Source organism: Pan troglodytes, chromosome 15 (genome assembly GCF_028858775.2).
Source record: "Pan troglodytes isolate AG18354 chromosome 15, NHGRI_mPanTro3-v2.0_pri, whole genome shotgun sequence".
NCBI classification, from domain to species: domain Eukaryota; kingdom Metazoa; phylum Chordata; class Mammalia; order Primates; family Hominidae; genus Pan; species Pan troglodytes.
The window spans coordinates 52,036,719-52,052,206 of record NC_072413.2 but is presented as its reverse complement, the minus strand read 5'-3'; the positions used below and the strand labels follow the sequence as shown (position 1 = coordinate 52,052,206).

Genomic DNA, 15,488 nt, shown 5'->3' with positions numbered 1-15,488 from the left:
ATCCTAGGAGATAGGCCAGCCTGAACATAAAAGTAGGCTTAGAAAAGGTTGAGATAAGGCCATTATCCTTAGCAAACTAATGCAGGAACAGAAAATCAAATACTGCATGTTTTCACTTATAAGTGGGAGCTAAGTGGTGAGAACTCATGGACACAAAGAGGAGAACAACAGACACAGAGGCCTATCGAAGCATGAAGGGTGGGAGGAGGGAGAGGATCAGGAAAAATAACTAATGGGAACTAGGCTCAATACCTGGGTGATGAAATAATCTTTACAACAAACCCTCATGACACGAATTTACCTATATAACAATCCTGCACATGTACCCCTGAACTTAAAATCAAAGTTAAAAAAGAAAGAAAAGTTAAGATAAGTCACTGATGTCGAAGCACACAGACTCTTCAGAGGAAGGTGGATATCTGAGGCTACAGCCTATGAGGCTGGTTATAATTACTCTATGTCATTTCCTAATAAAGGCAATATGTAGTTTTGTTTGAGAGTGGGCTATGTGCTCTTTTCCTTACTCTGAATTTCAATTTATTCTAAAACTAAAATATTATTTTAACAACATCGCTCCATCTTTTTGACTATGGAGAGGTTGGTTCGTTCTTGGTAATTAACAGAGGACTTAATGTGGCTGAGACAAGATTTTTTTTAAAAAAGGAAATCTGCTTTAAATCTCATGGGTAAGCCTTAAAACAAATCAGTCATTTCTGAATTGACTACTTATGCTTTATTCCACAAGTACTGAAAAACAGGAAGTTAGACATTGTCATTTTCTTTCATAGTGTTTTGGGACATTTATGATCAACCTGTGAAATCTTTCAGGAAACACTCCAAATCCATTGTCGTGTACTCATTGTCTGACTTTGGATAGGTTATTTAATTTGTTGACTTTTAATATTTTTTTCATTTTGGAAGAATGAATGGTAATGCCTACTGAAGAAGATTGTGAATAAAATTCAAGGGAGGTAGCATCTACATAGAAGGCCCTCAATACAGTTGTCATTGTCTGTGTTGATTGTGTACAATGATGGTATATCCTTTGCAGTTATCAACATCTTTGGTAAAATTTTAAATTCAAAGGAAACAAAGTTCATAGGTATTGTTATATAAGATTTCTATTCAGATTAGTAGCACATTACTGTCTTAGGTTGGGTTCACTAGATGCAGAGCCTGAGGACTTGGCTGCTCTTCAAGAAAAACCTATAAGGTAGTAAGAGAAATAGGATCGGGAAGAGGAAGGAGCCAAGAAAGAATGTTGTTTCAGATAAAGTCTAGACTTATAGCTTGATGCTGAGGGCAAGGGTGGGGTCCCTAGGCAGGGGGAGTTGTGGAATATAAATCCTACCATAGGGTCGTCTGAGGCAGCAGTTCAGGCTTTCCTTCTATATGAAACCATTTTAGGACACTAAAAAATCTGTGGAAAGTTTGTGGAAGCATCAAAAATAGCAATTTGCTGTGATAAGTGTGCCCTATAACTTTCAGATGGCTATGCAATAGATTCCCTTTAGCCACCTCTTAGTGATGATTCAACCAAAATAGCCCCACAATAAATAACAAAACATTTCCTTGTTCATGAATTTAATTACTATTTCTTAACATCTGTTAGGTGCTCAGAAGTGTCCTAGGCACTAAAATCATGGCAAAACAATAAAAAGTACCAGTGGATATTTTTTAAGTACTGAAAAAATAACCAGTTGAAAACAAAATCGAAACCACATTTTCTAGAGGCTTCTCTATCAAAAGAAACTAAGCTGCTAAATAAAATCTGGTGTTTAAACTATATTTTTTAAAAGAGATGGGGTGAGGGCTTGTTTAGATTTGTTCTTTACATAACTAGTTGAAACTTGAGAAGTAAAATCTGCTTCGAGCTATTGTTGATTGGACATAAAAGCAGGGAAAATTTGCAGTAGCTGAGATGGGGCTTTGGAAATGGGTAAATTGTAAATATATCCTTTGAAATTAATCTAAAAATAAGTGGCATCTGAACATAAATATGTGTAACTCTAACATCTATTGAACAACAGATACTTTTAGACACAATAATAAGGGATTCTTGCAGGGGAATGCAAATAACTAACGTTTCTTATTTCAGCTCCTCAAGTTCTTGTCCTTGAGTGTATTTAAAGAGATCACCCAGAGACACATGGAAGCAAAAAAAAGGAAGAAAAAACCCATAAACTTCCACTAACCGTCTTATTATTATACTAAGCCCATATTTGGAGATAATAATTGGCATATTCCATAGGGGCAGCCTGAGAAATGTGTGTCTGTCATGGTTCTTTGTTCATAAGCAGCAGAAATGAACTTTGGATAACTTAAGCAGAGGAAGAGTTTATTGGAAGGATATATGATAGTTCTTAGAACAAAAGAGAAAGCTTAGTCATCTGACTTAGAAAGGACAGAAACTATGACAGAGAAGTCCTAGATCTAGGAAACAAAAATGAGTGGTGATCTGTCATTAGAACATCTCTAGTAGAATGAATCTGCTTTTGGCATTTTTTTAGTCTCCACATTATACTTAAGATCCAAATGTTTGGCAGAAAGTTGTGTCATTGGCCTGACAAGAAGAAAGCTTGGCACATTCATTCATTCATTCATTCAACTAACATATCTATTGATCTCTACTACATATGCCAGGTACCTGATATACACAAATTGAGTGACAGCCCCAGCATAATGCATTCAGTAGAGAAAGGATTATTTCTCCACCATAAAATCAAAGTGCTGATAGAAAAATGGGAATGGTTGCTGGGTGTTCAGGATGGCCAGATACCCTTGCAAGACCGTTTCCCTTAGATCCACAGACATTTGTATGCTTGTTCTTTTTTTAAGAAACATTAACTTCTCTGCTTGTACTTTTTCTTGCCTTTGGGGACAAATTTCCAAATATCCCAAATCACTGGGCTGGAGAGCCTAGCTGTGAATGTTCACCTGGCGCCACCAGTCCCTCATCCACATTGGCTTCCTCCTGCATCCCAGGCAGAAGGGTAATCCCAAGGGCCTGATGAGTGTTAACTCACTTTCCTTTGTCTCTGCCAAGCTGAATTATGGATTCTGCTTTTCCCCACCCTTTATTTTCTTCATAATCATTCCCAGTTTCTGTCCCGTATTCCTCACATGCATATTTATCTCAAGGTTCCATGTGAGTGTACAATTCTAATAGTGTCCTAATATTATAGATTTAAATTCCTATTTTCATCTATCTGATGAAAAGGCCAGCTGACAAGAATGTTGTGTTGCCATGTGTCCCTTAAAGGATTGTAGTCTTAGACTTAATACTAGTTCAAACAGAAAGGTATCTTAATTTGGAAGTAAATATAGGAAAATGACTATATTACTTAAGTAAACACAACTCAGTAGGAGCTAAGGTAGAAAAAAAATTTCTTTTTGTTGTTGCCTCATAAATCATACTAATAGTCTTTGATATCAGAGCTCTACCTAAATATACCTTATTTGTTCATTCATTCATTTTTGTTTATTTACCAAGCAATTATTAGCCACCTGCATACATTTGCCATGTACTATTCTTTCCTTGAGTGGAGTTTGGCTTTAAAATGAACAGAAAAAAGAGGGTAAGATGAAGGTTTCAGTGAGATTAGCATAAGCTGGTCAGAGGGGACCAGAAAGGAATTTGTATTGCAGTTTCTATGAGAGCTTTACTCTTTGGCCTGTATCATTGACCTAGTCTAAACTTCCAGATCCTGAAGCAAAGCTTAAAACAGCACTTAATTCCAGTTGCAGAAGCACCTTGCGCCAGCTTTCCCACCTCCGGGTTCCCTGGGCAAAGAAGGAGCTTTGTGGGCAGAAGTTCAAGCACTCCTGAAGAGTGTGGCCACTCGGAGCTTGGCAGGAATGAGGGTGGGGTGGTTGTGTGCTAGAAGCAGCAGAATTAATCCTGCAGTTGCTTTTTAAATCTAATCTACTGTTTGTATTTCAATTCTGTACATTGATCTAATAATATTCTTTAGAAGAATTTTTTCTCTTCCTCAACCAGACCAAGTCTAGGATCTACTATTGCATTTGGTTATCATGTCTCTTTAGCCCCTTTTAGTCTGGAACATTGTCCCAGCCTTTGTCTTTTATCACATTGACATTTTTAATGAATACAGTCCTCATCATTACCCCTCCCCCACTAGTGTTTTTAATAAAGCATAACTTAGTTTTGGTGTATCTTACGTTTCCTTGTGATTAGATTGAAGTTATGCATTCTAGGCCAGAGAACTGCATAGGTGATGTGTCCTTCTCAGGGTATCATGTTTGTTCTTCAGTGGTAATGTTAATTTCAATGACTTAGTCAAGATATTGTCCAAATTTTCAATTTTATAAAACTGGGGCTTTTATCACCGCCCCCACCCCCCACTCCGCCCCTGACTCCCCACTCATGGAACTAATAAGCAGTCTGTGAGGTGGCACTTTAAAATGATGCAAATATCCTGGTTCTCATCAAAATTTCCTGGTAGGTGTAGCATTCATTCATGAGTCTTGTCTGACCCAATCTTTACTATCATGGTTGTGAAGTAAAGGTCTTTCAGCGCCGGCACTCTTTCACATTCACCAGACAGCTGTTACATTTCACTGCAACCCATGGTTTCCCTCACTTATTTACTATTTACTATTATTGGTATGGACTTGTGAATTCCTATTTTTTCAATGCTTTATAATTCCTTGCTATACTTATTTCTTTTAGTGCTCAAATTTATGTATTCTCATTTATGTAAAATACCAGGCAAATGCAGCTTTATGCAGCATACTCACATCCAATCAGATTGCAGCCCCTAAGTCTCTCCTAGTAGAAATTCTGGAGCCATCACTGTGTGTATGTGGCACATATAAGACATACTTAGATATGCATAGATGCTCAGAAAACTGATAACAGGGGCTATCTTGAGAGAAGGAGATTAGAAGACAGAGATTTGAGGTTGGAGAAAAATTTAATATTCACTTTTGTAATATTTGAATTTTTTAAAGTATATGTAATAAATCATTAAAAATAAAAGGCTTTTTTTTTTTTTTTTGCCAAGCCAGTATCAGCTAAGCCAGACTAACTTGGAACACATTTTATTTTCTCAATCATTAAACTTCTAGGTTCCATTTTAAAATTTGGTAGGTAGACAATCTCCACTATCTAAATAGTGTTATTTGGAGGTCAACTTTAATTTGGGCCTGTGTTTCAAGGCAGGCCTCTTACACTAGGGCTGCAAATTCTGACTACTGACTCTGAGTTTTCAAATTCAGAAAGTGATTTCCAATGCCAGTGTTAACATGGTGTAATTGCTGTGCAATGCAGTACTGCTTCAGCCCTAAGCTCCATTCTGTTAAGTTTTGCAAGCTGGGAGATGGGAGACTGTATGTGAGGTTATTAGATTGAGTGCTCATTTCAGCTGTTTTCTCCTTTAGCTCCACTTGTCTAGGTTTGCAACGATGGCCGATTGGGCCCATGATGGTGCTTTGGAATGTAAATTAATTGCTGAGATGCCTGCCATTAAGTAGCTGTCCTACCTATATTTTGGATTATTTAGAAAATTCTGTATAAATCCACACACAATAGATCTTAGAATTTCTCTGCATTTAAAACATATGCTGTCACTGTGGTAAGAAATTTCTGTGAACCTTGCAAAGCTGTAGATGCCCTGGCTTAGCACAGAGCAGTTTATAACATACAACCCAGATGCAAGCTCCATTGGCCTACTCACAAGCAGCCTCGTGTAATTATTCCTCCATCAAGCCTATATGCAGACCACACTGAGCTCAACCATAGTCTTTCTTTGAAAAAAAAAAAAAAGGTGGCTTTATTATAAACACAAGGAAGCTGGATATTTTTGAGAGGCTTTTGCATTTTGAAGCCTTGTGGTTTTCTTCATCTCTTCAATAATCATTAACATGCTCAATAGTTAACCTTCCGGAAATGTGAAACTTTATATCTGAACTTTGCAGCATCTATCTTGCAATGCAGACTGAGTTTGCTGAGGCTGTTTTTATAATCACTGGTGGTAAAATCAGGAAGACGCAAAATGAGCGTGTACTCAAGTGCAGTTCATCCAACATTCTAGACCTTAAATTAGAGTGATGAGCATAAACACTGCAAACAGAGTTTTTTTTTTTTTTTTAACTAAATTGCAATTATATTTTAAATTACCTACAATTACCAGAAACCATCTCAAAGCTAGAAATTAACTTCTTAGGCACTGGTCCCAGCAGATCAGCTGTTAAATGGACCATCCTGGGTAGCTGACTTCCCACTCTCGTTTCCTTCTGCACACAGCCTTGCACAAGCCAGGCAAGGTGGAACAGCAGGGCGGAGCCCGCGGTTCAGGGTCACGTGATAGGCGTTGGCCCTCAGAATGGTGCAACCATATTTTTACAACTTCCCAAATTACAGTTTCATTCAGGTTCATGACATTTTCATGAAATACTGTGCTAGCTTTCTTTTCGAGAGTAAGTGACGATTTTATTTTAGATTCTAATTGAACTATTTTTATGCAGCGGGTTTTGTCATCTGGTATTTAGGGCATGGAATTGGGTCCAGGAACCACTAGGACTATTCCTAGCTAGTCACTGTGTGACCTTGGTAAGGGCTCTTCTGGGCTTTGGAGTCCCTGTCAGAATGATAAAGGCTAAGCCGTTGGGAAAGAACTGGACTACCTCCCTTGGAGTACCAGCTAGGGGTTGGAGGTTGGCTTAGGCTCAGGGCTAGGTTCAGCCTCATCCCACAGTCAGACCCCTCTCTGGTCTTTGTTGCCACATTCCCTTTCTGTGAAAGGATGGGGAACTTTGGACAGCCTTTCCTTACACTGCCTGGCTGGTACTTAACTCAGCACATGGTTGACTTGAAGTCAACACTGTAGAGTACTTTGAAATGTAGAAATTTATACTTAGTGCGTTTGGGAATGGATTAACTAGTTTAAATCTCACGGCCTCTTGTTCCTCGAGGAACTCATAACAAGCCTCTCTTCCTTGATCCAGTCTCTTATCTTGAATCCACAGCCCTAACTGTCTCCAAAGTGGTTTTGCTGAAATGCAAAGCAATGCCAATTTTCTTCTTAAAATCCTTCAACATTTCCCCATTGCTAAGGGCCATGCTGACTTGATTCCTGCTAATGCCTCTGCTTCACACTCCACACTTCTGTGCACCAAATTATTCCTATTTCTTTCCAATACACTACTCTTGTTCCTGTAAGACATCTTGTTTCATGCTGCCTTTCTTTCTGGCCTGTTCCCCTTGTTACTTCTGCACTTGGCTAAATCACAAACAATATTGATGCCTCTGTTTAAACCACCCTCTCGAAAAAGCCTCTATAGAAGTCCCTATATTGTGGAAGATACTCCATTTTAACTTACCATTTAATAAAGTTTATTGAGTGCCTTTACTATGCACTCAATGTTATTAATCAATAGGTGTCATTTTGCTTGCATTAATCTTTCCCCTCATCTCTAGCTATGGAGAAAAGGAGGAGGGGTTCCAAAGAAGAAGAATTTGATTTCTGGGTGCCTATGAGAGGGGTCGCCACATGGGTGATGCTCTTTAGGGCTTGTTTGGAAGACCCATAAATTTTTAAGATCTGGAGAAAGGTGGAGCAGAATGAACATGCCTCTCAGCCATGAACTCATAAAGTTGAAAGATACAATTCAAGCCCAAAGTAAAAGACAGGTTTGTGTATTCTTTTGGACTCCATGTATGTATTGGACTAACAGAAAGTTTGGCTAATAATAGACTATATCACCCCTCCTTGTACTATTAAGGATGTGATACTAAAGTTATATTAAAACAGCTATTATAACTAGGAGATAAACTATGAAGAAGATTCATTTGATTATGCTGTGCTCTATAAATCATTTCAGTGATTTGATTAAATAATGTTTATTTAACCAAACTTCTGGGAGATTTCTGAGGGACAGATAGATAGGTGTAGAATTAAAAGGCGACAAAAGGTGGGCTAAAGTGTCTGCAATCACATTGTATCAACAGGAATTCCTTTGGCATCAATAGAAAGCCTAACTAAGAGACTTAAACTATTTTACTTACAAGCATCCATCTGGAGGTAAACAACTGTTTGTAGTTAAGAGCTCAAAAATACCAAGGTCAGTGTTTCTCCAATTCTTGTTGGCCTTTCTCTTGAGGTCATGAGGTGGCTGTCACAGCTCTAGATACTAGTCTATTCCCAAGGCAGAAAAAAGGGGACACAGAAGGGGTGATGCTTGTGGCATATGTCCTTTATGTCAGGAAAGAAAAACTTTGCCAGAAGCCTCTGGAGACGTCCACTTTTACCTCAATAGGGATCAGACTTTCTCACATGGACAACCCTCACTGCAAGAGAGCAGAAAAGCAAATATTTGGCTTTTCTAGCCTCTCTAATGCAGGATGTCAGAGGAGGTGGATTTGCAAATGGGAGTTGGACTAGCCAACCAATGGCATCTGCTACCATGTTGTCCAGTGCTCTCAGAAGTCATCACCCTTCACTGTTATTTATCATTGTCTTGCTCTTTGGGACTCTTTTAAAGTAAAACCTGGCAAAAATATGAAGTTGTGCATCGTTTATAAATTTCATCAGTTACCACAACAATGTGACTGCCGTCTTCAACAGGCTGTTCTGTACTTGGAGAAGAAGCATTTGCCTATGGTGTCAGGGAAAATTTTCGAATCTTGTTGTTTGGATAGATTTGAAAAAAAAGTGCAAATAAAAACGTCTGTCCTTGGTTTAACTTTTCACTCTTGTTTATTCATGGGTGCTTCTAAGAGCTTTTGCAAGTAAACCTTCTAAATCTTAAACTGAGTGTGGTAGGCAAACCATCTCAAAGTTTACGGTTTACACTGCTGATCGGGAAGAATAACAATCCATTAATTCTGATGAGGTAACTTATTAAAGGGCTCATGTGGAGTAAACAAGGGGGATTCTAGCAAGTTTGAAATCTTGAAGCCACACCGTCTTCTCTTTGTGGTGGTATATCCACAGACACCTCTCTGCTTCAGAAACACGTGTGGGTAATATGCTATTGTATCGATGGCGAAGGCAGTACAAAGTAGTGCTTAAGACATGAGTTATGGAGCCAGACTGTCTAGGCTCAAGTCCTACTTATGAACTGTGTGACCTAGGACAAGTTACTTAAACTCTCTGTGCCTTCAAATGTTACTATAATAATACTCAGTTATATTGAGATAGTTTCCCAACAGAATATATGTAAAAATTGATAAATATTACCTCTTGTTATTATATAATGGTGTTGTATAATGGTAATACCCACCAGGGCAAGTGGGCACTTTGTTTCTCTCTCTTTTCCTTCCTGCTGGTATGTACCCCTTCTGGATGCTTCATTGTTAAAGAAGAAGCACTCATATTTGTTAACATTTAAATGCTCAACAGCACAGTACTTAATTACTGTGTGTATACTCTCATGCAGTGTGTATTATTGCCATGATTTCACAGAAAGAAAAGGAAATTGAGAAGACAGGTGAAGGAGCTTGTTCAAGCCACACAACTTGCTGGAGTTAGAATGAGAGCTCAGGTGTCTTGTATTTTAAGCCTGAACTTATTCCCATTATGACATTATTGAGTTGCATTGTAAAGTTTAAATTAGCTTTTTATATGCATATGTATCTTTCTGCATATAATTTTCTCATGCTCTGGTAAAATCTGCACAACTCACAATCATCCTCTTTTTTTTTTTTTTTTTGATAACTGTTTCAGGGTCCTAATAAGGAAGATTCCCAAAGGCTCTGCAAAGGTAAAGGTAATGCTTATAAAGTGCAGTTAGCACCTAGGAAATTTTACCTGCTGTATCGTTATTACATGAACCTATCTTCTCTGACAAAGTTTGAATGGAACTAGAGAACACACTTGACCCAGGCTGAGCCAGTTGAATTCTTTCTTCAAGAATTTGGAATTTAAATCCAAATTTACCTCCTTTTAGTGGCTTCATAATATTCTAAAACTTTTTGTATTTACTAAGACACTTCTTGGAGTAAGAAGCCATACTTAAGCTCTAGGGATCATATTCATTTGAATCTCTTTATATGGCATCCCGTGGCTGGTATTGAAAGCTAGGGGCCTGTGAAACTTTTGATGAAGACCTTGCTTGGTTTACCTACATCAGAATATGTTACAGATAATTCATTAGAGACAGCATGCCATTGGAACCAAGTTGGTGGAAATTCAGAATCAGTGAAGTACCCATCATACCACAAGGGTTGATGGAATGCTGACCTGCAGAGAGGGAAATGGAGGAGATTAAAAAGGAAAAGTAAAGCAGAGGCAAGAGGATGAGAAGTGGAGTGAGTCCTGCTAGGAAACTTGTGGCCTTTCAGTTCTTGGTTCTGGTTACTTTTGAAATTCCTGTCCTCAGGTGTCTGTGGGAAACTCTGTATTGTTATAATTATTTACCCATATTGTATTTTGTTTTTTTAGCAAACGAAACTTTAGTTGGGGTTGGTTTTTGTCACCAACAAGTAAAATGGTCTCAGGGACAGATGTTGTGGTTACTGACTTAAAGAAGTGTTTTAGATTATCTGGGGATTTTATTTATCATATTCTCTCCTTTACTTCAATAGATTAGAAATTGGCCACACCCAGTGCCATAAATTTAATTTTGGTACCCTAACACAAGCTTGAGAAAGTTTCTGCATTCCCTTGTTAATTTCTAAATCTTCATCCTGGTTAAGAATGCCCAACATTGTGTCTCATCCGGAAGTGTCTAGATCCTGGGTGTGTGTATGTGCATGTATGTGTGTTGTGTGTATGTGTGTAAAATACCTGGGGTTGTACTTTATGCTTAGGGAATTCTTTTTTGCAGAAAGCTCTAAACACTTTGTCCCTCCGAATGTGCTCAGCCTTGCCTGTGCCTTCACCGAGCAGTCAGAATCACACTGCAGCTTCCAGGACAAAGAGAAGTCCAGATAGAGAGAGGATCCATCCTGTTGTCTCTGAATCGCATCTCTGTTTGGCTTCCATGGGCAGATATTCTGAAGTAGGTAAGCCAAGCAAGGTCTTAGAATCTTCAGCAAGTTTCACAAGCCCTTAGGTTTTAATACCAGCCATGGGATGCCATATAAAGAGATTCAAATGGATATGATCCCTAGAGCTTAAGTGTGACTTTTACTCCAAGTAGTGTCTTGGTAAATACAAAAAGTTTTAGAATATTATGAAGCAACTAAAAGGAGGTAAATCTTATGCAAATATGGGTAGATCCTATACAAATATGGGAAAGAGACCAAGACAATTAGTGAATAAAGCAAACTGCAGATTATATATAATAAAAGACATATATACTTATGGGTTTGTACATTTAAAAAATGTAGATATATGCTTTTATTTATAGAAAGCTTTTGAAATAATATATGAACTTTCATTAAGGTTACCTTAGGGGAGTGAGTCTTTGAAAGAAATTTTAAAAATCTTTTATGCTGTTTTTGTTACCTGCAACTAAAATCGTTTCAGTGAAGAAAATTTGGTTGAGATGGATATTGTAGTTAATGGCTGAAATAAGTGTTTTAGATTATCGTTGTAAAATTAAAAAAAAAATTCGGCTCCTCATTAAAAATGTTTAAACAATATAGAAATTTATATAGAACAAAGGAATATTTCCCCTCTCCTTATCCCTCACCCAATTCTCTACTAGAAAAGGGACTTTTACTTTTCATGCTGTACTCTTCTGCCTGTTTTATTTGTTTGTTTTTACTATGACCATGCATAACTTTCATATACTATGATCATAATTCACTTTTCTAGGCCCTTATTAAGACCTATGGAATCAGAACGTTTGGGGATAGAGGCTAGCCATATGTATTTTAAAATAACTGTCTGGGTGATTCTGATGTATATTCCTGTTTGAGAATATCTGATAGCTAGGGTCATTTTCTATATCTTAAATGCCAACATGACCTCAGATAAAATTTTAAATGTTTGGTCATAGAGGGGGCCACTGTCTCTAAGAATCTGGGGAGCTTTACAAGCATCAATAAATTAAAATTTACAAAAGAAGGGCCTATCCCATAATATTCTGAAGACTAAGTGGTTGAACTGACTGTACTAAGTAGGAACTGAATCATGATTTCACCCTAGACGAGGACAGCAACTATATGGTTTGTATATCTCCATTTTTCACTCCAATATCCACTGCAAATATTGCTAATCAACTTTCACACTCTTTCTTACTAAGCTTTTACATAGCTCAGAATCATTTTTATCATTACTCATCATCCCAGGTAACGGCCACCTGTCCTTGAACTGGCATTCAGAAGAAATCTGTTGTAGTGGCCTTCTATTTGTGATCCTTCTAGCACCCTTTCCCCACTTTTTCAGTGTACAAAACCCTTCTTTCCTATGAGTAACCCATTCTATATGGGTTTGATATGACTGACTATTCTCCTACCTCCAGCTGCAGGAGTGGAAATATCACCTAAGTGGGCCTAATAAATCAGAGAACCCATCCCACAGGCCACATGGGTTGATGCAGGGGTGGATACCAGACCAATAAATTATTCCTCCCTGGAACTTTCTGTGGGAGTTCTTTGGGGGAAATAACAAAAACAAAACATGTTTCTCTCTCCTAGTGTTATTAAACTTATATAGAATTTGCCTCTTCAGCTTCCAACAGTCACTGTGGTGATATGGAGGGAACCTGTCAAAGAAGTAGGAAATGAGACAGAGCCCTGATATTGCCATTTTGATCCACGATTCAGATGTACTTGAAGCCAGATGAATCCTCTGAATCCTCTGCTCTTGAGAGCTAATAAATTCTCTTAATTTGCCTACATTTGTTTGAGTTAGGTTAATGCAACATGCAATCAAGAATCTTCACTAATTTCTGTTCTTTCTCCTTGGGTGGGAAAATCTGTTCCTGAAAATTTTTTTCTAATTCTTTGTTCTATTTGTGAGCCTTCATGTTTCTGGGTTTGGTTGCTATAATTGTAAATGGGACACTCAAAAGCCAGAAGAGATAGGGATGATTGCTGTGTTGTTGTTATTGTCATTGGTAATGTAAAAGCAAGAAATGCTGATTGTAAATACATTGTATTAGAATTAGAATCTTAACAGGCAGTGAGAAGAACTATTGACCAGATTATTCATAGAAACATAGAGCCTTAAAGGAAGAAGAAACCTAAGCAATTTAATATTTTTATTTTAATAAGAGGAATCTGAGACCTAGAAGGTTAATCCGTTTGTCCAAGGTCACAGAAACAAGCCTGTAATCCAGGTCTCCCTGGCTTTATTTGGTGCTCTTTCACTGCATCGTGCCCCCTTTATTCATACTGGGTCTAAAGCAGTCAGACTGGGTCATAACACAACTAGATACGATGTTCAGAATTTGCTAATGTCACAGAGAGGTGGAAAATCAATAAGTGAACAATTAAAAATCAGCATTTAAAACAACTGCACTGTAATAAAGTAGCACAAGAAATTAAGTAGATCATGTTAGACATAACCTCATACTTAAATAAGTAAAAGTTTTTCTATCTGTGATTCTAAGTCCAGATTTCTCCAGTCTTCCAAATTTGTTGCCCTTACGCTTCAATATTGAGAAAAAAATATGAATGTTTTCTTCCAACTCCTGCTGTACTAAATACATACTGATAGAATAGTGATTTCTTAAGTTGAAGCACTTATAAAATTATTATACAAATAAGCTGTTTGTGGGACATTTGCAAGTAAATATAGATTATTGGTGGTTCACAAAAAGTCCATATTTATATCTTGAGATTTTTTTTTCTTAACTCCTTGCATTCCTGAAGAGATATATGACCTGTAAAGCAATGAATCATTTCATTCCAAATACATAGAATCATGGAATTTGGGGTGAGAGGGTTATTTAGAAACTGCTTAAGTCCAACATTTATTGATGAGGAATCCAAGACCCAGGAAGATTAATTGATTGTATGTAACCTTGGACAAGGAACTCTTATGAATCCTTCCATAATGTCACCTGAAATTAATTTTTTTTCTTGTAAGTATCTAAGTAAAATTAAACTGTTTGAGTACTTAAGCTAAAATATATTTTCTTGTCTTTCTACTTCCCTTCTAACTACCTTCTGAAGAGCAACAATAATTATTCCAAAAAACTTTTTTTTCTTATTTACAGTCTGATGTTAGAGGAATATCATAATGCATAGTCTCATAAAATAACTTTGTTTCATATACACCTAACTTTAAAAGGTTGTGTATGTGTAGCAAAGAATTTGGTCTAATAGTCTCCCCATATTGACATATACAGAATTCTAGAACAGTCTGAACACATCCTCATCATTGTGTTTCAGGTTGGTGGTGATCTGATTGATTAAATTAAGCATGCCAAACACATGAAAGGCTTGGGTGAGGGTCACCTCACGATGCAGCAAGCACCCTGAAGCACCAAACTTCAGAAGCAAAGACTAAAAGAAGACCTCCCCTTATTCCACCTTGCAGGGGAAGTCAGCTCTTTAATGGAAGGAAAACAATTAGAAAATACAGCATCTTAAACCAAGGAGAGTCAAATGGAGGAAACAGATGTCCATTATTTAATTCTGTATTTTCCACTCTTTCAGGTAGAAAAGAAAGATTTGTGGGGAATTGTAAGCCTTATGGGTCCTAAGTTATTTATCTCCCAAGCCCCTGCTTGAGAGCAGATCTTCATCTACAGAGAGGAGAGTTCCTGACCCAAGGCTCAAGAGAGTTTCACCCAGTAGCTTCTAAGTGCTGCAAACCTGAGTCTAGAGTTTTGGGGTTTTTAAAGAAAAGTTAAGCTGCTTTTTTATTCTTAAGGAAACTTACATAACCACTCAGCTTGTAAAACCAAAAAGGCTTTTTCTTTGGACAGTGTCAATTCATTGTTATGTTTACTCTATGTTGTAGATTTTGCTAGATATGAGGTCTACATAAATTAAATTTCACATCTTGGAATTTATTTTAATAGACAGATAGCATGAAAGTGCAGTAATGAGTATAGAAAGGTATTCACTGTAGCATTTATTACAATAGCAAAATGTTGGCATCACCACCTGAAGAACTATCAATATGGGATTTGCTGAATAAATTTTTATATCCACACAGGAAAGAATTATGCACCCTTTTTTTAAAGTATCCTATGGATATTTGTTGTTTTTGTAATTTTCAACTTGATAAGATGGCATAGGTAAAAACCTTCAAAATATGTGCTTTCAGAAAGCAGTTTTGCTGGGGAAGTAGTTAATCATAAAATGCTTTTTTTCTTTCTTGTTTAAACTCCTTTTGGATAAAGAGGTTCTATGCTGCAACAAGGCCAGCTGGGATTCCCAAATAAGAGACTGTTTCTTTAATGTTTGTAAGACTGACCAACGTAAGTCACTAAATCAGGGAGGGCTCCAGCTGGACATAATTATTCTGTGTGAATGGGGACCTGGTAGACGGAATCAAGTTTAGCATCTGCCAGGGCATCTTGCTGCAGACTGTATATTGTGGGATATTTGATTCAGGACATTGAAAATAAGAGGCATTCATTTGGAAACAAAAATGAACCTATATGTAGGTTTACTAAGA

At 37.4% G+C, this 15,488-nt stretch overlaps 1 long non-coding RNA gene across 1 annotated transcript in view; it reads left to right on the top strand.

Moving 5' to 3' along the window:
* Positions 1-10,969, top strand: part of LOC107968315 (uncharacterized) — a 144,394-nt gene extending 133,425 nt beyond the window's left edge. The window contains exons 5-6 of the long non-coding RNA XR_001709412.4: positions 9,690-9,726; positions 10,792-10,969. This is a non-coding gene — a long non-coding RNA (uncharacterized LOC107968315). The remainder of the gene's footprint in view (positions 1-9,689; positions 9,727-10,791) is intronic.
* Positions 10,970-15,488: the final 4,519 nt, after the last annotated feature.